Below are 23,017 nucleotides of genomic sequence, written 5' to 3' on the forward strand. Positions count from 1 at the left end.
AAAACAAAAGCCCCCAGACCGCAGGTCCTCCCCGCAGAGGTGTGGGGGAGGCAGGCAAGAGGAGGGAAGATGAGTGGGAGGGGGGAGGTGTCCACAGCCCTGGAACACAAAAATAATGAGGCAAGAGGGGCCATGGGGCTGAGCCGGCTGGTTCCGGAGTCGCTATCTGACCTTGACAGATGCCACAGCTGGGCGCCTGGAGAGGAGCCGCCACCACCCGCCGCCTCAATGCTGCAGCCCCCCCCCCCAGGTCCCCCAGGCCAGGGTCGATGGAGGCTCCAGCAGGCCATCCACAGACAGCCCCCTACCAGGCGAGCGCTGGGAGACCTCAGTGTACCTCTCAGAAGGGGGTGGGAGCAAGGAGAAGGGGTCTGGAGCGGGGGGGGGCGTCAGCTGTGGGACTTCCTGATGGTGCCCAGCACTCAGGTGTGGCTGTGTGTGAGAAGCACAGAGCTTGCCATTGTGCTTGTTTGCAAAGCTTAGCTGTACGACCAGAGTATGTGTGGAGAAGGGGAGCAAAGTGTGAGTATGGGTGTGACGGGGGGGGGGGGGGGGAGGACGACAAAGATGGTACTTGTGTGTGCGCTTGGAGGGTCACACACGACTGGAGAGATGGACTAATGTTCCTGCCGTGGGTGTGGACGTGCATCCCTGGAGAGTGGGTGCTGATCACGCCTCACGCCCTTTTCCAAAGCCACAGCTGCCATGCTGAGACTAGTAGTGAGGTGAGGGGGGGCAAAGAGAGCCACGCCCCCCCTTCCCCTGCACATGGCCTTCCTGAGGCTACCTACGCTCCTCTCTCACTGTAAGGTCCTGTCCCTAGTACTCAGTGACAGGCACAGGGCTGGGCACTGCCACAGCAAGGGGTTGTGGGGTGAGCTGCAGCAGGGGATGCTGGGCTAGAGGTGGATTAGCAATTCTGAGCACTGGCTGCATAATTAAAAAATCATTACAGCAGGCAGGCGGGCAGAGCCGAGTGTGAGCTCACGCTTGGAGCGGGTGGGGACACAGCCGTGGTGCTCCCCTTCAAACCATTTCCCCAAGGAAAAATCCCACCTGCTAATATAATTATGGAAAAACACAAGCACAGAAATTCTGTTTTAGCAAGCAATGTGCCTGAGAGCCCAGGGCCCTGCCTGGTCTCTAGCACAGCTAGCAGGGCTAGAGACTGGCATCCAGAGCTCATGGCAGCAAGGTAGACCATGCAAAGTCCAGAGTGACCTCCAGTCCTTCGGCAGCAACTTAAAGAGAGGAAGGGGGAGACATAGAAAACTCAGCTCCAGCCATGTGTGAGCAGCTCATACCTGTAATCCTAGCTACTCCAGAGGCTGAGATCTGAGGACTGCAGTTCAAAGCCAGCCCAGGGCAGGAAAAATCCCTGAGACTCTTCTTTCCAATTAACTACCAAAAAGCCAGAAATGGAGCTGTGGCTTAAAGTGATAGAGCGCTAACCTTGGATGCAAAAGCCCAGGAACAGTGACCCAGTCCTAAGTTCAAGCCCCAGGACCCCCACCAAAAATAGAAAAGCCAGGCACTGGTGGCTTACACCTGTAATCCTAGCCACTCAGGAAGTTGAGATCTGAGGATCAAGGTTCAAAGCCAGCCTACACAGTAAAGTCCATGAGACGTATCTCCAACAAACTACTCAGAAAAAAAAAAAAAAAAACAGAAATTGGGCTGGGAAGGTGGCTCAGTGGTAGAGCGCTTGCCTTGCATGCATGAGGCCCTGGGTTTGATTCCCCAGCACCACATAAGCAAAAAAAAAAAGCCGGAAGTGGCGCTGTGGCTTAAGTGGTAGAGTGCTCGCCTTGAGCTGAAGAGCTGAGGGACAGCGCCCAGGCCCAGAGTTCAGGCCCCAGGACTGGACTCGAAAAAAAAAGAAAAAGAAAAAAACAGAAGTGGCGCTGTAGCTCAAGTGGTAGCACAAGCTTGAGGACCCGCAAAAAGAAATAAGAAAAAGGAAACTCAGCTCCCCAAATCCAGGAGAAAACTACTGAGCCTTGATAGTTTACAAATGGGGAAACTGAGGCTAAGAAACCTGCAAAAAGTCAGTAGGTGGCAAAGCTGACAAGCGTGACAATGCAACATGCTAGGAGCTCAACACAACCCTCCCCTCTTCCCCAGCTCCTTCCCCTCTGTGGGAGATTCTCCCTTCGGGTGTACCACAGCACCCTCCTGGACGTCCCTGGGTCCCTGTGGGGGCTGTGTTTGGATCCTGGGCTCCTGGTCCAGCCTGAGAAAGGCGGCCAGCTCTGGGGCACAGGCTGCAGAAGGGTGGGCACAGCCGCCCCGCCATCACCTCGGGCCTGAAGCGGCAGGGACTGCGCAGTCGGGAGCCAGGCCTAATTAGTCAGCCTGGGACCAGCCAGGCGCCGGGCCTGGGCTCGCCAGGACCAGGGCGCACAGGCACGTCCGCGACCGACTGGCCGCGAGGCGGCGGGGAGCCGGGAGGCCACGGCGCCCAGAGATGCGGTGGGCAGGCGGCCTAGGAAGGAGGCCTGGGCCAAGGAGAGTCCCCAGCAGCAGGCCTGCCTCCCCTCACTCCTTGGTGCCACCAGGCGCAGCAATTAGAGGCTTTCAAAGTTTGTCCTTAATTGGTTTCATTTTTGCTTCATAAATGATTCATGGCCCCAGAGATCTGCAAGGCAGAGGGAGTGGCAGAGGGGAAATTTGGGGAGGCTTTTCGCCTGGGGCCAGCGCGCCCCCCCTACCTGAGGCTCAGGAGGAGGCCATGGTCCCAGCCCAATGGATGAGAGTGCCTGGTAAAGCCTTGGGCAGGTGGGCCCAGCAGCAAAAAATAAAAACCCAGACCTTCTCCTTGGAGCGCTGGCTAATTAGAAACTGCAACTTCTTTTCTGCAGACCAGAGCTCTGGCGTCCAGACCCAGCCACAGCAGCTGCTGGGGCCTTGGGAGCATGAATAATAATGTAGCGATCACAATAACAGCGTCAGTAGTAATAATAATAACAACGAACAACGATGAACACTGAAGGAGCTTTTCCTAGGTCTGGGCACGAACGGAGAACGTAGGCATTAGCTCATTACTACCTCTGCCCCAAGCACTGGGATTACTGTTTTACAAAGAAACTGAGGCTCTGAACCTGTCTAATGCCGTAACTCCTCACACTCAGAGAAACAAGACTGAAGGACAGACACCAGGAATACTACTTGCCAGGTGTAGGGGTAGGGTGAGGAGGGGTGGGGGAGTGGTCTAGAAGTACAGCAAGGCCTTAGAGGGCACTAAGTGACCCACTTGTGCCGGACCAGCTCTGCCCCTCTAACAGACTATGTGACTTTGGTGGAGCAATGTCCTCATTGGGCTTTAATTGACCTATCTGTAAAACAGGAACCCAGTAACACCCACCTTTGGAGTATTAAATCCTGTCCCTCTGGAGCTAGGACACAGGACTTATTACGGGTGCCCGCCATCAGGGAGCTCTCAATCTCTAGAACACACACAATAAGGTTCAACAGTTTCAGCAGAGATCCTTGAGCACTGCACACTGGGAAAACACTGAGAGAGCAGTGCCTAGTAGGGAGGGCCTCGTGGAGGAGTGGCAAAGGAATTGACTTCCTCAGACCCTATATGCCCAACACACATAGTATGTTCAGGCAATGCCCAACACACATATTATGTTCAGGCGATGGGTGAACACATTCTCCCCACCCGACAGTGAAATAAGCTGGTGCCTGGCCCAACTCTTCAAGGGGTATGCCTCCCTGAACAATACCACAGCCTCCTGATCATCCCCACTTTCCCTCAGAAAAAGGGACCCCTAGCTCAAGGCCACACAGCTTGGAGGAACCCAAGGAGGCTCATATGCCTCACTTCAGTGGCTTGGAGAACAGGATGGGAAGTTAATATTCTTGACCTTGTCCCAGGCCCAACCATGACCTTTTCTTGTCAGAACAGAGTACCCCCATTCTCCCAGATACTAGATTTGACCCAGCTGAAGCTATGGTCAGTGGCATTGAAATTAGGCTAGAAGCAAGGTGGGGGCGGTGCTATGTACACTAGGACCCATGGGGTATCAGGCTCTTGCCTCGTTCCGTTTAGGTCTTCCTAAATAAATGGGATGGTGGGGCAAGCCCCTGACTGCACACAGGGCGCAGGTAATATGTCCATACGGGGCGTGGAGGAGGCGGCCACAAAATGGTGCCCGAGGTTGACAGGTTGGAGGGGCATGGCTATGTTCCATGGCCCCTCCTCCTAGGGGGGAACAGCTCATTTCAAGGCACATCACTCTCACCTGGCAGAGCAGGGTGCCTGTGGAGTGCTGACAATGGCTTGGTGGATATCTGCCCAAGTGGCTGAGCTCTTGCGGACCTGCGCTCACATACCCGGCCCAGGTGTGCCGTAGGACAGGACGCAGGTCCATCTGCCTATCCCAGGATGCCACGCTGGGTCACTGGCGTCCCCTTTAGCCTGCCCAGGAACCTGCATGTCTGTAGCAGGTCAACACTGACGTCAGCAAGGCCAGCCAGGCGTGGAGCCCACCACCTCCAGAACCACCAATTAATTAACTTTTTCAAATTAATTCCTCAAGCAACACCCCATAATTAAACTGTCTCCATCAGCCCAAGCTGGTAAGTGAGAGGACCCCACAATGAGATGGGATGTAGGGGTGAGGTGACCAGGTTGGAGAGGCTTTGGGCATTCAGGTGTTTCACCGTGGTTGGGCTTTTGTTTGCCTGGTGACCTGATGGGAGCTGTCTCCCAAAGAGGAGCCTGAGCTCCTCAGTCAGAAAGTGGGGGTTCTCAGAGAGACCCTTGGCTTGCTCAGCTCATTCTGCTGCCCCCCCCCGCCTCCATCCCGATGCCCCCAAACCACAGCAGGTCTTGGCATGGCCCAGTAGCAGCACAGGCGCTGTAAGGCTGAGGAGGCCGTGGCTGCGGCGTTCTAATTTCCCAAAGGGGCTGAGATTAATTAGCTCACACACAGGCGCAGAGTGGGAGAGTGGGAGCAGGGGCGGCAGCGTGAGGCAGGAGCTGGCTGGCGCTCCCCTCTGCCGGCCGCCAGCCCAGCAGGCAGCCAGGCGGCCTTGACAGCCTGGGTGCTCTGAAGGTCAGTGGCCAAGCTGGCTGAGCCAGCAGACTGGCACAATGTCCTTCCCAGAATCCTTAAGGCTGGAGGGACAGGAACCAGGGCAGTGTTCAGGGGGGAAGGGAGCCCCACTGCCACAATCTATAGAGGGGCTAGATGCTTTGTCCACATCATCTTGCTTCATGTTTACAACAGCCCAATGACAGAGGACCACAGTTCTCCCATTTCACAGATGTGGATACTTAGGCTCGACAGTGCAACAATGACTGGCCAAGGCTGCTGAAGGCAATCTGTTAATCAGGCTGGCTCAACCCACAGTCCACCATGCTCCTCCAGATACACGCACCAGGTGAGGGCAGGAGCCCTGAATGCCACTGCAGGGCTTACTAGGGGATCTGTGACTGCCTTGGAACACAAATTTCTACCACAGAAGGTGCAGGGCCCAAGCCATTTCACAGATAAGCTAACTAGAAAGGGGGCCAGTACTGTGGTTCAGGCTTGAGAAGGTGGCTCACTCAGAAAAATGAGATCTGAGGATTGTGGTTCAAAGCCAGCCTAAGCAGACAGATTTGAGAGAGAGAGAGAGAGAGAGAGAGAGAGAGAGAGAGAGTGTTGGTCCTGGGGCTTGAACTCAGGGCTTGGTTGTTGTCCCTCAGATTTTTTGCTCAAGGATAGTGTTCTATCCCTTGTGCCACAGCTCCACTTCCAGCTTTTTGATGGTTAACTGCAGATAAAGAGTCTCATGGACTTTTCAGCCAGGAGCTTGGAACTGCAATCCTTAGATCCTGAGTAGCTCGGATTCCAGGCACAAGCTATCTTTGAGCAAAAGAGGATCAGAGACAGTGCCCAGGCTCTGAGTCAAGTCCCTGGACCAGCACAAAAATAGAGAGCAAGAAAGGGGAGGGGAAGAAAAAAAGAAAGGAAGAAAACAAGGAAGCAGGGCTGGGAAGGTGGCTCAGTGGTAGAGTATTTGCCTTGCATGCATGAGGCCCTGGGTTTGATTCCTCAGCACCATAAAGCAGAAAAAAGCCAGAAGTGGCGCTGTGCTTAAGTGGTAGAGCGCTAGCTTGAGCTGAAGAGCTGAGGGACAGCACCCAGGCCCAGAGTTCAAGCCCTACGACCGACAAAAAAAAAAAAAGAGTTTACAGTTACATAAGGCAGGTAAAGAGTACATTTCTTTGTGGACAAGGTTACCCCTTCCCTCTCTCTATCCCATTTTTTCCCTCTTGTTCCCACCAACAAGATACATAGTTCATTTTCAACACAGTGCCTAGTGAGTACCACTGCCGCATTTATAACTTGCAAACTTTTAGTGAGCCCCCAAGGGCCACATGGTGCCTGATGCTCTCTTAGGTAGAGGATTGGGGGAGAAGGTTTCCACTCTGATTGCCTCTATGTAGTAAAGTAAGTGCCTGCTACTATTGCAGGACTCAACAGGAAGGTCCTCAGCCAGGTAAGGGGTGGCAAGAGGTGTGAGACCCTGTGCAGGGTCCTAGATGGCTCTCCTAAGCCTAGTACTGGAATCCACAGGGATTCCTTTGCAGAAGGCTCATCTACACTAAGCCTAAAGGGTCAGCAGTCCCAAGGCCTTTGGATTCAAGCCAGAGGGCTCCAGGACAGCTATGGGCTGGACCGAGGGAGGGACTGGCCCAACCGCAACCAGTATGCATCATATGACTTTAGGAGGTTGGCCCCCTAAGCACAGGCTTTGGAACCACAGTTCTTCTTTCCCAACTCTGCAGCAGCCTAGGGGGACCACGTACAAGTTTCTCAAGCTGGCTAAGTCCATGCCCCCTTGTATGGAATGTAGACAGTGAGCCCCAACCTGCCAGGATCCTCAATACAACATGCGTGAAGCTCTGAACCTGGCTTGCAAGAGGTGCTCAACAAATGACAGCATTATTACTTTTATGGTCACCATCTAGGTATTGGGATGACCAAGGTCCTAGCTTCAGTTCTGCCCATTTGTCTTGGAGTTCCAGGCCACGTCTTCATGCTGTTTCCATAGCTCCCAACACAGAGTAGGCCCCTGTCCCTAACCTACAGAGCTTGAAAGTTAGAAGAAGGTAGTGCCAGCTGCCTAGGCCTCTCTGTTCTGGCCACAGGAAGAGCCCAACTACACTTCCTGCCAGCCTTTCTTCACAGCTCCCGGGCTCTCCACTCATGCCTGCTCTAGTCAACACTTCTTAGATCTCTGCAATTCCCAATATCACTGCCATACAGGATATGTGCTAAGTCCTTCACCACTCTGCAAAATCTAGCTTGTAGTGGTCTTGCTGTGTTAAGTGCTGGGTTGCAGAACAGTCTCGGAACTATGGCAGGCTCTTTCTCTTTCTTCCAAAGTTGTGAACCTTCCAAGAATACCTCAAGACTCCCCACCTGTTCTGGGTCACTCTTAAGCCTCAACATTCCCATTTGAAAACAACTCTAAGAAGGCTAAGGCTAGCTCTAAGACAATTCAGGGGCTTTATTGTGGGGTGCTACCCCCAGAAAAATGGCCTGTAGTAAAACAGATAGGGGACAGGCACATGGAGCTGCAACAGAGTAAATCTAGTGAGAACAAACTGCACTACCTATTTTAATGACTCCCCCCATTAAACCCACAGCCTCACATATGCTCTACCACTCTACCACTGAGCCACAACTCCAGCCATACCATCTACTTTAGATCCAGTAGCTTTAAGACAAATGAGGCAGCTGGGCACTGGTGGCTCACGCCTTCAATCCTAGCTACTTAGGAGACTGAGATCTGAGGGCCACGGTTCAAAGCCAGCTTGGCAGGAAAGTCTGTGAGACTCTTATCTCCAATTAACCAACAGAAAACCAGAAGTGGCTGTGGCTCAAGTGGTAGAGCACTCACCTTGAGTTGAAGAGCTGAGGGACAGCACCCATGCCCCGAGTTCAAGCCCCATGACCAACCAAAAAAAAAAAAAATGAAGACAGATGAGGCACGTTCCATTTTATAGATGACAAAAGTGAGGTCAGAGCTTGACAGATTGACCCATAACTGCCCAGAAGGTAGTGATGAAGTCAGAGGTCTGGGCTTGTCCAATCCAGGGTCCTTGGCTCAGAGGGACTTAAGAGTCTTTCTAGCTGTCCACTACTGCTTATATTCCTGGGCTCCTCTTCCTCTCTTCTTGCCTGTTTGGGCCTTCACAGGCCTCAAATGATCCATAGTCTTAAGTGTTCGAAGATAAGAGTCCAAAGCCCTTCAAAATCATAAAGCCCACTCCATTGGACTCCATTCTCTTAGGGAAGACAGCATGCTACCCAATATATGAGAAATGGCTGCATCTCCAGTTTTCCCTGTTTAAGAAGGACAGGCTTTAACCCCAACAAGAGGAGAGCAAAGACTTACAGAGTCCCCGAGGGTATTCTTCCAACCAAGACCCCCTGTTCAGGCCAGCTCTGTGCTCATTTTAGATTGCTGTGGACTAAGAACCTGGGCTACGGTCAAATTCTAAATCTCAGGGTCACATCTGCAATCCTAGCTACTCAGGAAGCTGAGATCTGAGGACTACAGTTCAAATCCAGCTCAGGTGGGCAAATCTGAGACTCTGATCTCCAATAAACCAGCAAAAAGCCAGAACTGGATATGTGGCTCAAGTGGTAGAGTGCCAGCCTTGAGCAAAAAAAGCCATGAGTTTAAGCCCTAAAACTGGGACGAGCATGTGCATGCATGCACATATCAAGGTACTGCTTGTGAGAGGGCAACCCTGGATAATGACAGACTTGGGAACCAAGACGACAGAGAAAAGTAGGTGCCAGGATAATCGGGGAGAACTCCCACTCCATCAGAGCCCTCATTCCTTGCCCAATCCCTGCCATGCCTCCATCTCTCACAGCCCCAACCCAGAGCAGGGTGAGCGGGCAGCCTCTCAAGGGTCCTGGGGAAATGGATTTTCAACAGTATCCCTCCCTCCAGCCTCTTCTCTTTCCTGCTCCACTGCATCTCTCCCCCACATACCCACCCCACTAACTGCGTGAGCCACAGTCCCCTACCCTGGAGGACAAGTGAGTTCTCAGATGGACCCATAGCAACCTGGTGATGGGGAAGGCGCCCACTCCTCCCCCCACCACAGAATCACATATTATTAAGAGGAAGCTTATTCTGTGTGTGCCTAACAGCTTTCTTTTGTGCCATCCTAACCATGGAGAACGTATCTGTATGCAGGTGCTCCTGGCCTAATCCCATGGCCTCCTCTGGGTGTGAGCTCTGGGCTGGGGACCACTGCCTGAAGCTGTGACAGGGGGGAGATGTAGCACTGCCTTACTGGAGCAGTGTGTATGGTTCCCCAGGGGGTGTGGAGCCTCCCCGCAGGAGGCACACCCATTCGTGACTGTGTATATCCAGTTTGCCTGGGTAGGCGCCAGCCTGTGTATATATTTCTAGCATGTGTGCATTCAGGGCTTGGGTTACTTTTGGGATGCTGCATGTATGTGGCTGAGCCTGTGCCTGCATGTCAGAGGGTGTGCTGAGCCGTGTGGGATTATATGTACTGTGACTGTGGCTGTTCTGTGTGCCCCTGGGTGTGCTGTGTGCAGGGTGCGTGAGTGTGTGTGCTCTGCCTGCCAGGCCGCAGGGCCTCGTGGGGCTGCTGGGGATGGGGTGACTCACGTCTCCTGAGCTAATCCCGCCACCCGCCCGCCCAGCTCACCCTGCTCTGCTGGGCTCATGGCCGCCAGCGCTAGAGGTAGGGGGGGAGGCGCGGGCAGACGCGGCGGGGAAGCTGGCTTGATAAATAACCTGCTGCTTCCCCAGGCCTCTGAAGGGAAGGCTGCTACGTGAAAGAGAAGGAGGGGGAGGTGAGGGAGGCCACCTTGGCCCCCCCAGGCTCCGGCTGCCCTGGCCCCACGGCCCAGGCTGCAGCTCTGGTTCCTGTTTCATCGAAACCTGAGCTGGGAAAAGCCTATCGGGTCATCTTGCCTGTCCCGCCAGCCGCCAGGCCCAGGCAAGCTGCCCCTCAGGGGACAAGCCTGAAGCCTGGTAGGTGGGTGGGTGGGTGAGGATATTTCTGTCCAGACTAAATGCAGCTCCAGGCCTCTGTGCACCCCTCAACAGCTGTTCCGTCTCCCCTCTGCAGAAACGAGTAAATATAACCCCTCCCAGCAAACCCCAAGGCTGCTGTCTTCCCCATGGCCACACCCATATGATGGTAGGGGTGTATCCCCTCTTGTCATACTCCTCTCTAGCCCCCATCCCGCCTAACAGATCTACCAGCAATAGACTACTAGGCTGGGGTCTCTTTATAGTGCTACAAGGCTGAGGGCCATTCCTCATAGCACACAAACTGTCTTTAGGCTTATAAACATGACCCCCTCCACCCTGCCGGCTCCTCACCCCCAGGCCGGGCAATACCAGGCTCCTCCAATCTGCCCCAGCCGGACCCTGGCCAGGAAACAAGTTGTGCCAGGCTGAGGGGGGGCGGGGGGGAGGGAGGGAGTATGACAGCTGCTATTTCCTGGAGGCCACAGTCAGGCACAATCTAGATTCCTGCCTGGCTCAACAATTCACCAAAGAGCCTCTCCCAGGCTCCAGGCTGAACCAGGGTGCCCCCTTCCCGGCATCAGCACACCTCACATGCGGCCAGGTCGGTCTACTTCTTCACAGCTCTGGTATGGGCAGAGGGCATCTGGCCGAAGCAGCCTTTAGGACTGGGAAGAGTGGCAATCTTTAGGGTTCAACAGGCCACGAGGCAGCCTCTGCTTCCCTCCTCCTGCCTGCCCGCCTGCCCACCCGGCTGCTTCCCCCAGCCCCACATGCACCAAATTCCCCACATGCCTGTCTGTCTCTGACAGCTCACGCAAATACTTGGCTGCGAGGGCACCCGCTGTTCTGAGCCCGCTGTGCCTCCTCCCTGTCTTGGGGGGTGGGGGGCGCTCTGCAGACACAGTCAGGGATGGGAGGGGGCCAGAGCTCAGGAGCTTGGGGAAGGCAGTGGGGGAAAAAGCAGGGGCAGGAGGGACCAGACTCAATTCCAAAGCACCAAACCCTAGGCCCTGGCCTGGGGACCACACGGGTGAGCCAGTCTGGCTGGGTGGCAGCTGCCAACACCCCCGCTGCCCGGCACCCCCCCCCACACCGGAACCTCCCAGGAGGACCTTCCGGAGGCCTCCCACTTGCCTCTGCCCATGAAACAGCATCTGCCAGCCCCACAGCAGCAGCTTAGGATAGGCTGGAGGGCACAAGGCCCCAGGGGAAGGCTTTGAAATCCCGATGATGGCCTGGCCCCTCACCAGAGGATGGGGGTACATTCCAGCCCTCCCACAGTGTGAGGGGCACACCTGCCCAGCTGCCATGTCCTCAAAGGGGCTGACTGGGGAGGGGCTTCCTTGCCCCCACACTGTTCCCTGTCCGGCTTGCCTGATTTCCTTCCCAGAATAGCAGTATGGCCAACACTTCAAACAGTTGGGATTTTCTGCTGGACTATGCCTCCTTGGCCAGCTCCTTACCTCTCCCAAGTCATCCCTGTACCCAACCACACCCCACCTCCTTTCTGCAGCCAAATATTTGCCTCTTGCTTTAGCACCCCCAGCATGAAGCACTATTTAGACACTGAATGAATAACTAGCTCCATTTTGCAGATGGGTATACTGAGGTCAAGAAAGAGACCCAAGAGCTAGAACTCCCATCTTATGCTCTTCCCAGAAGAAACTGACTCAAGTCTTACCCTGTTTGTCCACTCACCACCCTATAATGTGTTCTGCTTAGGTCAGCCCTCTAGGCTTGTGGGAGAATAGGATGAATAACCAGCACTTATTAGTCGAGGGCCAAATATCCTTTGGCTCTTCTGGACTATGCTCCATAGCCTCAGAGTGCTCGTGGGAAGAATCCCAGCCTTCCTGTCCTTGTGACACTATGCTGTGAATAAAGCTCCCTCTCCCCATTGCACAGATGGGGCTGCTGAGGCCCCTAGGGGAGGAGAGATGCAGGCAGCCATGAGTCAGAGGGGGAGCTGGGAAGGCGCCCGGACCTGCCGGCTGTCATTGGAAGCAACAGCCTGCATTTCCTCCTCACGCTGGTGCCTGGGGAAGCGTGGGCAGCAGGCAACGGGCGGCCACAGGGAGGACCCCTCCTGTGCCAGCAGGCCAGCCACATCCCCTTGCCATCCCTCATGGGGTGGGGGCCCACCCCCTAAGACAGAACTGGCATTTCTGTCACAGGAATAGACTAAGAGGTTCAACCTGTGTAACTCAGAAAAAGCTTCCTCCCAGAGCCTCAGTGTCCCCTACCATCATACAAGATTGAAACATAGCCATTCATGCTTTCTTCCCACAGAAAAAAAAAAAAAAAAACCCAGGCTTCTCTGATTCTAGAATCCCAACATGACAAGAATGTTGATTTGCGAATCCTTCCATTCCAAGTAGTCTATGACTCTAGATTACTGTCACTAAGAATTCTAGACTGCCAAGAGCTGACAGTCTTAGGAAGGGGCTATGGGTATTCTTCCTCCTGCTATGAGCTCAGTTAACCAATTTCCCACCTAGGTTTGGGGGAGATAGGCTGGGTAAAAGAGGGGCTGGGTGTCCCCTGTCGGGGTCACCGAGTCAACAGAGAATGCGTGAAAAGGGATGGGGAGCTGTGTCTTAGTCTCAGGGGACAGCCTACCTCCTCCTGGCACACATAGTTGTGTGTGCCACAGAAGTGGACCTGCACGGAAGTAAGAGTGGGTGGCTAAGGATTTGTGATTCTGAACCCCAACCCGGCCCAGGAGCTCAGGGGGAGGGGCCTCTGTCAGGTCAGGGCTAGTCTCCCTGCTTCTCAAGTTCCAAGCCAAGCTCCAGGCTTCATCTTCCTGTCTTCACCACCCACTGCTTCCTTCTTCCCACCACAGCCCCTTAGCCTCCCAGGCAGATCCTGATTTAGGCCAGCTGGCAGCCAGCCAAGGCAAAGACTTCTCCAGTCCATTTGATAGATGGAGAAACTGAGGCCCAAGGAGAAGATAGGACCCACCCCACTGGTTTGGCCAGCAGCCTATAATGGTTCCTGCCAGCTTGACTCTGCCCCTTACCTCACTTTTCAGAATTCTTTACTGTCCACCCCACCCCAGTGTCCCTTGAGATTGCTTATCCCCATTTAATGTTCTTTCTTTACCCAACTAGCTAATCAGCTCATCTTTCTGCTGCAGGTGAGGTCTACTACTAGGGGTTACAGAGCTTGAGGAGGTGCAAGGCCTATGTTCAGTAAGCACTCAGGGAGTCTCTTTTGTGGGCCATACAATATGCAAGCGCAGGAAACACCAGAGGGACCAATCCTGGCTATCTTCACGGTATTGGAAGTCTGTCAAGGCTCTGCCAAGACCCAGTCCCACTTACCAATGGCAGGTTAGCAACTCTCCAAGCCTCAGTTTCCTCATCTGTGTATAAGGATGCTAAGAACACCAGATTCCATGGGCTCCTGTGGGGATTAAAGGAGCAAAGGCCTGAAAGCTGTAAACACAGTGGCTGCCCCAATAAGGGCTGAGGCTAGCTAGCCATTATCACTGTCAGTGTACAATAGATGATCTAATGTTAGTAATAGTTGCAGGCAGTGACTGATTACAGCTAAAGCTCTTCAAACACTTACTTGGTGCCAGGCACTGGGGTACAGGAAGGAATCACTGCCACATCCCTCAGTGTTAGGAGACATGGCCCTATCTTCAACGACAGCACGTATTCCTGGTTAGGGAGTCATTTTGCATATACACAGGTGCAAACACTTAGGTGTGTGCACATGCCTGAGTGAGGGACTTGTGTCCAGTGACACCTGGAACACAGCTGCTCAAGCCCCTGTCACTGCCATCTATCCTTGCCAGTGACTTCCACAGAGCTGAGGGACCGTGGCAAAAGCAGGAACGAGGCTTGGTGGAGAGAAGGCTGCAAAGATTTTTTTTGTTTTTGTTTTTTTTTGCATAGTTCTGGCCACCAGATTACAGGCCTAGGTTAGGTCCCTGGATGGAGGTCCTTGGGTGTCGCCCCCCCCCCACACCGTTTCCCCACCAAAATCCATAGCAGCATCACAAACAAGTGTAGTGACAGGCCAGGCAGGCTGAAGAGGTGAGAGGAGGTCACAGGCACGGGAGGGAGTGGTGGGCCCAAGGGCCATGTGGGGTCTGCCAGACAGGGAAGGGTGAGTCCAGGGCTCTCCAGGGGCCACCGGGCAGGCCTGGCTCTGCCCTGCTGGGGCCAGCAGCTGGAGGGGAATAAATATAGCGTGGGGCGTCCCAGCCACATTCCTGGGAGGCCAGCGCGGCTGCCTGCCCGCTGCTCTAAGCAGAGCACAGCAGCCAGGGCTCAGAGCCGCCACTGCCCTCTTCCCAAACAAACAGAAAAATAAATAAAACCAGCTCTCATGGCTGGCCGGCCCAGCTGGGGGGGAGATGGCAGGAAGGGGCGGAGGGGGGGACAGCCCAGCAGGACCAGTTGCCGTGGTTTCTTTTCCATTGGGTAGGAGAAGACCAACAAAAGAGAAAAATGGAGGAAAAGGGCAAGGAAATGGTCAGAGAAGAGGAGAGAACCACAGGAGAGAGAGAGGGGAATGTCACAGTGGAGGTGCGGGGAAGGGAAGTCAGGAGGGACAGGGAAAGCAACAAGGATAGGCGCTGCTGCTGGGGCTGTGGGGGAAGGCAGAGGCGGCCTCTAGGTCAGTAATTCAGTGACAAGGATGGGGAGGGTGGCAGGCAGACAAAGAGGGCCGTGTGGGCTGGGGCAGGGGGCCAGCTTGAAAGGGCCATGAAATATTAAAGAGCCTAGGCCAGTGAGTGACAGAGGTCATAGAAAGCAGGACACTAACTAGTGAGCGCGGAGGGACCCCAAGACAGAAGGCTGCCCCCTCCCAACTTCTGTCACAGCCAGTCTTCCCAGCTCGCTTGCCACAAGCCCTCCTTTCTGGCTTGCCATGGACAGAGGGGACTGGAGGAGTATAGGAGGAATTGAGGTGATCAGTGACAGGAGGGAGGCCCTTGTGGTTTCCACTTCCCTTGGGGTGGTCTGGGCAAGTCGGGCCTACCCGAGCCGCCAGCCACCCTAGCAAGAAAGCCAGGAGGCCTGTCAGCACAGCCACTGCCACGGGCGCCTCCTGGGGAAGAAGGGGTAGACATCTGGCTTCCCCTTCCCAGAACAAATCAACGAAGCCACCGCTTTCCTCAGAGACCCACTGGCTGGGAGTGAAGACTGCTTCACAGCTTAGCTGAGCCAGCAGGTCATCCCCAGGCCCCATTACCAGCCCATGACCTTGGCTAGTCTCTAGCCCCCACAACCTGTGCCATCAGCTTTTCCCACCCCAGGCTTGGTGTGAGGAAAGAGGGCAAATAATATGCAGGAAACCAGGCAGCTAACCCTGACACTTACCCTAAGGTCAGTGTTCTATTAGTCCCACTTTACAGATGGAGAAGAGAGACCCAGGGAGACAAAATAACGCACCAAGATCACACACCTGGTAATGAGCAAGCTAGAATACTGCTGCGAAGTATATAAGCCATGTGCTTTGCTCTTCTAGTCACTGGGGGATATGAAGGCCTCACCACCACAAAAGCCAACTTTTAGCCAGATGCAGGCTATGGATGCCTGTAATCCCCAAAAAGGATCATGAGCTCAAGGCTAACCTGGACTACATACGGAGGTCTTCATTTTGTTGTTGTTTTGTGCCAGTCCTGGGGCTTAAACTCAGGGCCAGGGTGCTGACCCTTAGATTTTTTTTTTTTGCTCAAAGCTAACTCTCTACCATTTGAGCTACTGCTTCACTTCCTGCTCTTCAAGGCTTAACTAGAGACTAGAATCTCATACCATGATCCTCAGATCTCAGCCTCCTCTCCAAGATGCTAGGATTACAAGGGTATGCCACTGGTGCCCCACTGGAGGTGTTGTCTTTAAAATTAAAAACAAAGCTGGGCGCTAGTGGCTCACGCCTGTAATCCTAGCTACTCAGGAGGCTGAGATCTGAGGATCGCGGTTCAAAGCCAGCCCGGGCAGGAGAGACCGTGAGACTCCTATCTCGCTATAGCTCAAGTGGTAGAGTGCTCACGTTGAGCTGAAGAGCTGAGGGACAGCGCCCAGGCCCAGAGTTCAAGCCCCACGACCGACCAAAAAAAAAAAAATTAAAAACAAAAGGTGGGGGGGTATGGAAAGGTGGCTCAGCGGTAGAGTGCTTTGCCTTGCATGCCTGAGGCCCTGGGTTTGGTTCCTCAGTACCACATAAGCAAAAAGAAAAAATCCAGAAGTGGTGCTGTAGCTCAAGTGGTAGAGTGCTAGCCTTGAGCTGAAGAGCTGAGGGACAGCGCCCAGGCCCAGAGTTCAGGCCCCATTACCGGACCAGGGGGCTGGGAAGGTGGCTCAGTGGAAGAGTGCTTGTCGTAAATGCATGAGGCCCTGGGTTCTATTCCTCAGCACCACATAAGCAGAAAAAGCCAGAAGTGGCTCTGTGGCTCAAGTGGTAGAGCACTCACCTTGAGCTGAAGAGCTGAGGGACAGCACCCAGGCCCAGAGTTTAGGCCCTATGACCAACCCCCCCCCAAAAAAAAAGCCAGGTGCTGGTGGCTTGCACCTGTAATACTAGCTACTCAGGAGGCTGAGACTTGAGGATCACAATTTGAAAGCCAGCCCAGGCAGAAAATTCCCCATGAGACTCTCATCTCCGATTAACCACTCAAAAACAAGAAATAGTGTTGTGGCTCAAGTGGTAGAATGATAGCCTTGAACACAAAGAGGCTCAGGAATAGTGTACAGGCCCTGAGTTCAAGCTCTACAACTTACACACACAGAAAAAGAAAAATACTAACTTTAGCTAACTAAATGCAAACTACGAATGAGCCACCATCCACATTGGGCACTTTGTGATCCCTGTGTCCATCTACTGGTCTTGTGAGACACCACTTATTGTCCTGTTTTAAAGATAAGAGAAACAGCTGCGTGGAGAATTTGCTCGTGTCATATATCTAGTATGGAACCAGGTCTGATAGACTGAGTCCGACTGCTTACATACACTTATCTGTGTGGAGCAAAGAAGGGAAGGGGTTGGGGATCCACTAGGAGAAGAACTCAGTGATCACTTGGCTTTTAGGACTTTCTCCTAAAACAGACACCATGTAAAGAAAAAGAGAGAGAGAAAAAAAGGTCACAACTGCTGTGCTAGGGGGAGAGGTAGCCAGTATAGGAGGCAAGAAGAGCCTATGGAGGCCCCAAGTTAGGAGGTCTATCAGAAGGATCCTCTTAGTCTATAGCAGTCTCTACACTGGTTAACACAAGACCCCTCTCCCAGCATAGATACTGAGGCTGGTCTAAGGTCTTGCAAGAGCCCCACCCACCTGGGTCCCCTGGGCTCCAGGATCAGTGGTAGCATGAACTAATCACCCTCCCAGTCCTCCTCTCCACCAGCCCCTGGTGAAAGGTAGGTCGGGATCTCCCCCCTCCCAGTCCCTGCAAGCCCAGAGGGAGGCCAGCATCAGAGGCAGGAAATGAAGAAGAATTTGCGATCTAATTGAGCTGGCGGGGGATTAGGCAGCAGAATGCAATTACTGGGTCTGGAGCTGGGCCAGGGGCTCTGACACCCCAAGATGTAGCCTTGCCCAGGTGACTGGGCCCAGCTATTCTCCTGGCCAGAGACACTCAACTAGGGGGTGGAGGGATAGGTGAGAAAGGGTTGGGACTACACTGCTCTTCTCAGCATGCTGAGAACGGCAGGGTTCTAGTCACATGTAATACTCAGAAGCAAGAAGGCTTTCTGGGAATTCTCCCCCAGCAGAATCAATGACAACCCCATGGACTCCCTATGAGGAGCAGGCAGACAGGCTGTGATCATGCATGTACATACATGTTTACATGCTCCCCGATAAGCTCTACACATTCACATTCACCTGCATAGGGATGCAGACACACAACTGTGGCCCTCTGCTGCCACTGGCTCCGCCAAAGGGGAGAAACATAAAAAACACCCATGACCTTAAAATCCTTTTATTTCTGTAATCACAGGCTGCCATCGCCGTGGATACGCGCTGTCACCCTGGCCCCAGCCTGTCTCCCTCCATGGCTTCCAAAACTCCCAGCAGGCAGGCAGGCAGGGAAGCTGCCCAGTTACTGCAGGGGGGGAGGGGAGGGGGGAAAGAAGGTGACAAGGGAGAGAGGATGGAATGGAAGGGGATAGAAAAACACATACTAAATGGGGGCCACAAACAACCATGTAGGGAAAGACTCAGAACGAAGAGATGAAGAGAAAGGAACATACTGCCGACAGCCACCAAAGACACAAGACCACTGCCCACACATCTCAGATATACCACTTCTAGACTAGTGAGAATATTCAAATCCAGACACACACCATTCAGGCAATCAGACACTCCTAGATTTATACAGATACATACCAGTCACAAATTCAAATTCTCCAAAAATTCCAAACATACAGAAAGTACAAAATATACGCGCATGCACGCACACACAGACTCACACAGACACAGACACACCCGACAGGGTCATATCTTTCAGGTACATCATCTCAGCTTTATCACTGAGGAATGGATATATACAATGCAGCTAATTCACCCTGGTTCACAAAACAAAATTATTCACTCCAGACTACCACATCCTGAGACAGACAAGCAGACACATTCTACACACAGATTCGCAAATGAAGAGATATGCAACCCTGAGACCCATCTCCTGGGTCATATGCACACATACCACCCAGGTTCTCACAAGGTAGACCAACAGACTCACGCCACACAGCCTCATCTCTGCCAGCAGACAGTGTTTCTGGTTTTAGGGGGCAGGTAGAGGGTTGGAGATTTGATTGCTGGGTCTTTGAGGGGGTAGTCTCTCATTGCCAGCAGCCTGGGAGGGCAGGCTATGTACTGGGGTAGGGAGGCAGACAGCAAGGGGGAAGTAAGAGAAAGCAGAAAAAAAAAAAAAAAAACTTTAGTGGGATATTCTTGTTGGGCAGTAGCGCGTGAGTAACGGGGGAGGTTTTTTGTGGTCTGGTGAGTTCCAGCTATGAGTGAAAGTTTAACTATTAATACACTTCATCAAGGACACTTCTCTCTCTCTCTCTCTCTCTCACACACACACACAGCCCTAGGATAGGACCAGGTGTGAGACAGGATCCAGGAAGCTCCCACCAGCGCCTGCTTCAATAGGGGCAGAGGTTATTTTCACTCCCAGATTTTTTTTTTATTTTGGGTACCCGTCCTGGGGCTTGAATTCAGGGTCTGGGCATTGTCTCTGAGCTTCTTTTACTGAAGGCCAGTGCTCTACCACTTGAGCCACAACTCCACTTCTGGTTTTTTGGTGGTTGAGAGCCTCATGGACTTTCCAGCCTAGGCTGGCTTTGAACCAAAATCCTCAGCTCTCAGCCTCCTGAGTAGCTAGAATTACAGGCGTGAGCCACTGGTACTCTGTTCAGAAGAATAAGATTTGATACTCAGTGGTTGTTCAATACCTACATCTCAAGCCAATGAATGAATGAATACTTGAATTGTATGTAAGCAGTGAGCAATGATAATAAATGGAATAATAAGCAAGCCTGCCCTATCCTTGACCAGTCAAGGCATGCTCCAGAGCACTGTTTGGGATTAGTTCTGACTAGATGGTCACCCCACCACACACAAGGGGTGTCTAGAAAAGCAGTCTGGGCCCAGCTCCCCCACCCATATTCACATTCTTCTACCCCACTCTTCACCTTAGGAAGTCATGACCTTATCCCAGCCCCATTCTTCTCTCTCCTCCCAGGGATACAACTAGCTCTATTCTACCTCTCAGAAATAACTTGGTGGACTCTTGAAGAGGATGAGATATTTGATTACCAGAGACTTGCTTCTTCAGCCAGATGCAACCCTGCCCTACACTCCAATGGCCTCAGTTTCACACTAGACAAAAGGGTAGAAGGCAGGCAAAATCTTGAATGGGGTAACAAAAACTGAGGAAGTAACTGGGTACAGGTGGTTCATGCCTGTAATTCTAACTACTCAAGAGGCTGAGATCTGAGGGTCGTGGTTCAAAGTAAGCCAGGGCAGGAAAGTCTATGAGACGTTTATCTCCAATTAACTATCAAAGTCGAAGTAGTGCTGTCACTCAAAGTGGTAGAACACTAGCTAGCCTTGAGTGCAAAATCTCAGGGACAAGCATCCAGGCCATGAGTTCCAGCCCCACGACCAAAAAAAGAAAAGAAAGCCAGGAGCCAGTGGCTCACACATGTAATCCTAGCTACTCAGGAAGCTGAGATCTGAGGATCATGGGTTCAAAGCTACCTCTGAGATTTTTATCTCCAATAAACCACCAGAAAACCGGAAGTGGTGCTGTGGCTCAAGCGGTAAAGCGCTTGCCTTGAGCTGAAGAGCACAGGGACAGCACCCAGGCCCAGAGTTCAAGCCCCATGACCGGAAGGGGGGGGGCAAAAAAAAAACCTGATGTAGTCGTGGTGGGAGCCCTAGGCTGAAACCCTGGGCGCAGTCCTCTCCTTTCTTTTCCCCTCCCCTCCCCCCACACGACCCAGCCCAGCTTGGTGGACATTCCAGGCCTCACGTGATAAAGAGAAGGCCACTGGCCCTCGGGTAAGTCAACAGGCTCTGTTGGGGGAGAGATAGGAAGCCCAGGCCAGGGTCACCTGCTGAGCCAGGAAAACATCCAGGCCCCAACACACCCATAAATAAGGCACCAACTGCCAGCCAGCCAGTCAAGGGTCTGCCTTCTTCAGGGGAGCCTGTACCTCCACTTGGATAGTGAGGGCAGCTGGAAGGAGGCTCCTGGCTGGCAAGGGGCTTTCTCTGGAGTCACAGGTCCTACCAGGGTGGAAGGGAGACGTCCACCAAGCTCCCAGCGCTGACAAGGAATGCAAAGGCCAACTTCCTTCAGCTGTTCCCACCCCTCCCCAGGGCAAAAATCAAACTGTCACTCCCTCCTTCCCTAGGAGAGAGGGCAATTTCCGTTCTGGGAGGGGGGTGACAGCTGCAGAGCGGGGCCACTCCCCCCCCAGCTCCAGCTTGACTCTCATCTAGGGAAACTGCTAAATCAACACCGTGCAGTTGCAGGCGCCTCACTGCACGGGGCTCAAAAAAGAGGGTTCGAGGGGGTGTCGGGCCCATTCCCGGGTTTCCAGAGGTAGTTGGATAGCGGGGTCTTTCGAGAAGAGGATCCGTGCTAGTCACACACACACACACACACACACACACACACACCCCTACACACGCCCAATTAAATGCTCCCAACTGCGGGGCCTGACCCCACCCCCACCCCCGCGGGCTGGGCAGCTGAGGTGGCGCCGGGCGTTCAAATCGCGCTCCAAACAAGTCCGCAGCGACCGCGCTCGCAGCCCCCGCCAGGCGGCCCCAGCGGAAAACTTGAAAGGGACTCTGTTTGCCCGCGGCCCTGGGGCGGCTCCGGCGGGGGCGAGGGCCGAGCGCGCACACACGCCCCCCCTCCCCGCGCTTCCTGAGCAAACGCGGGGGTGGGGTGGCTGAGCCCACTACAAAACCCAGGGCTCCAAACTGCGCCCGCCGCACAAGGGAAGGCGGTAATCAAGAAGCCTGGCTGGCCGGTCCCTCCCTCTCCGCACACCCCAACCCCAAGACCCCACCTCCCAGACCACCCAGGGCTCAAGGGGCAAAGTCGGGCGCGGTTGCCAAGCCTTCAGTGCCCCGCCATGGGAGACCCCAAGGGGCAGGTCTCACAGGTCTTTTCCGGATGAGTCACGACTGAATCCCCCCCCCCAAAAAAAGAAAAATCTCTTGGTGCTTCCTTGTAGCCCTTGGTACCAGCAAACTCTGAGCGCCCCTAACGATTCCCCCGAGAGGAAATAAAAAATACTGCTCTCTTATTGGGCGCTTCAGCTCTTCTGACAGGTCCCAGGAAGCCCCCCCCACCTCGCTTTAAAAACTGGGGTTCCTCACTCCGGGCGATCCTACACATAAACAAAGCCAGGCGCACCCCGCCGGAAAGCAGCCCAATCCGGGCGAGGACAACTTCCCCCCAGTCAGAAAATTAACACATTCCTCGCGAGGCGGTTCGGCCCCTCGCTCCAGGGATGCTAAGAGGGGGGGGGGGCTAGGGACGGACTTCAGGGCTAAATTCGGGGCCAGGGCAGCGTGACGAGAGCCTGGGACGCCCGCCTCCCCACCGCCCCGCAGCTAGGGAAACACCCCCAATTCTCGGTCCCTGGCTGTATACACTACTTGGCACACGCGGGGCTCGAAGGCAGCCCGAAAGACTCCCCAAGGTTGGAGAAGAGGAGAGAGGTGGCCGGGGCATGGCGGAGATGGGGGTGATACTTCGGAAAAAAAGAAAAGAAAGAAAAGGTCAAACTTGCTCAGCCCGCCTGCACCCCGCGGGCAGCGGGGGCGAGGAGCCGGAGGGGAAATACAGAAGTGGCCGCCGCCTCTCGCAAGTGGAGGGGGAAGCTCAACCACGCGTGGCCGAGGACGCTCAGGGCAGCGACGATCGTCCCCCCCCCACCCCGAAGCCCCGGGCTGCGAGTGGGCTCGGGCGTCAGGAGTGCGCGCCGCAGACATCCAGGCAGCCGCCCCCGCCGGCGGAGCGCCCGCTCGGCACCGAGCTGGAGGACCCCGGGGCGCCCTCGGCTCCGGCGTCGGCGACCACCAGTCACGGGGAAGCGACACTGCCCAACGGGGAGAGCCCCAGTCCCACCCCCACGGCCTCCACCCCGCCGTCCCCGACCCTAAAAAAAACCCTCTTTTTGTCTGAACTCAGTGATCTGCGACCGAGCATACTGCGGCTTGGGAAGGCTGGGGTACAGCAGCGGCCACAGCGATCCCCGGCGCGAGGTCTCCCAGGCTCCGGGGTTCCGCAGCTCTGGCTGCGGGCGTCCCCCGCCCCTCCCAAACACGGACCCCTCCTTCCCCGTCCCTCATTCTCCGCACCTGAACTTCGGGGGAACCCGCGCCGCCAAACTTTCCGCCGACTTGCTGCGAACTCCGGCCCCGGCCGCGCACCGAGCCCCGGGGGAGGAGAGGGAGGGAGGCGGGGAAGGGGAGGGGGCTGGACTGGAGGGGGGG

General features: G+C 54.4%; 1 protein-coding gene across 4 annotated transcripts in view; it reads right to left on the reverse strand.

The window, feature by feature from the left end:
- The window catches only part of Cxxc5 (CXXC finger protein 5), a 36,210-nt gene extending 13,253 nt beyond the window's left edge, over positions 1 to 22,957 (reverse strand). Inside the window, exons 1-2 of one of the 4 annotated variants that reach the window (XM_013020439.1) lie at positions 22,883 to 22,935; positions 13,362 to 13,443 (exon numbers count right to left, since the gene is read on the reverse strand). The gene's annotated coding sequence lies outside the window, so the exon portion shown is untranslated. Of the gene's footprint in view, positions 1 to 3,364; positions 3,447 to 13,361; positions 13,444 to 13,611; positions 13,797 to 22,882 lie in introns of those variants that run through there. The other 3 variants (XM_013020440.1, XM_013020438.1, XM_013020441.1) reach the window with 3 other exon arrangements.
- Between the last annotated feature and the right edge of the window lie 60 nt (positions 22,958 to 23,017).

Source organism: Dipodomys ordii, unplaced genomic scaffold (assembly GCF_000151885.1).
Source record: "Dipodomys ordii isolate 6190 unplaced genomic scaffold, Dord_2.0 Scaffold50, whole genome shotgun sequence".
NCBI classification, from domain to species: domain Eukaryota; kingdom Metazoa; phylum Chordata; class Mammalia; order Rodentia; family Heteromyidae; genus Dipodomys; species Dipodomys ordii.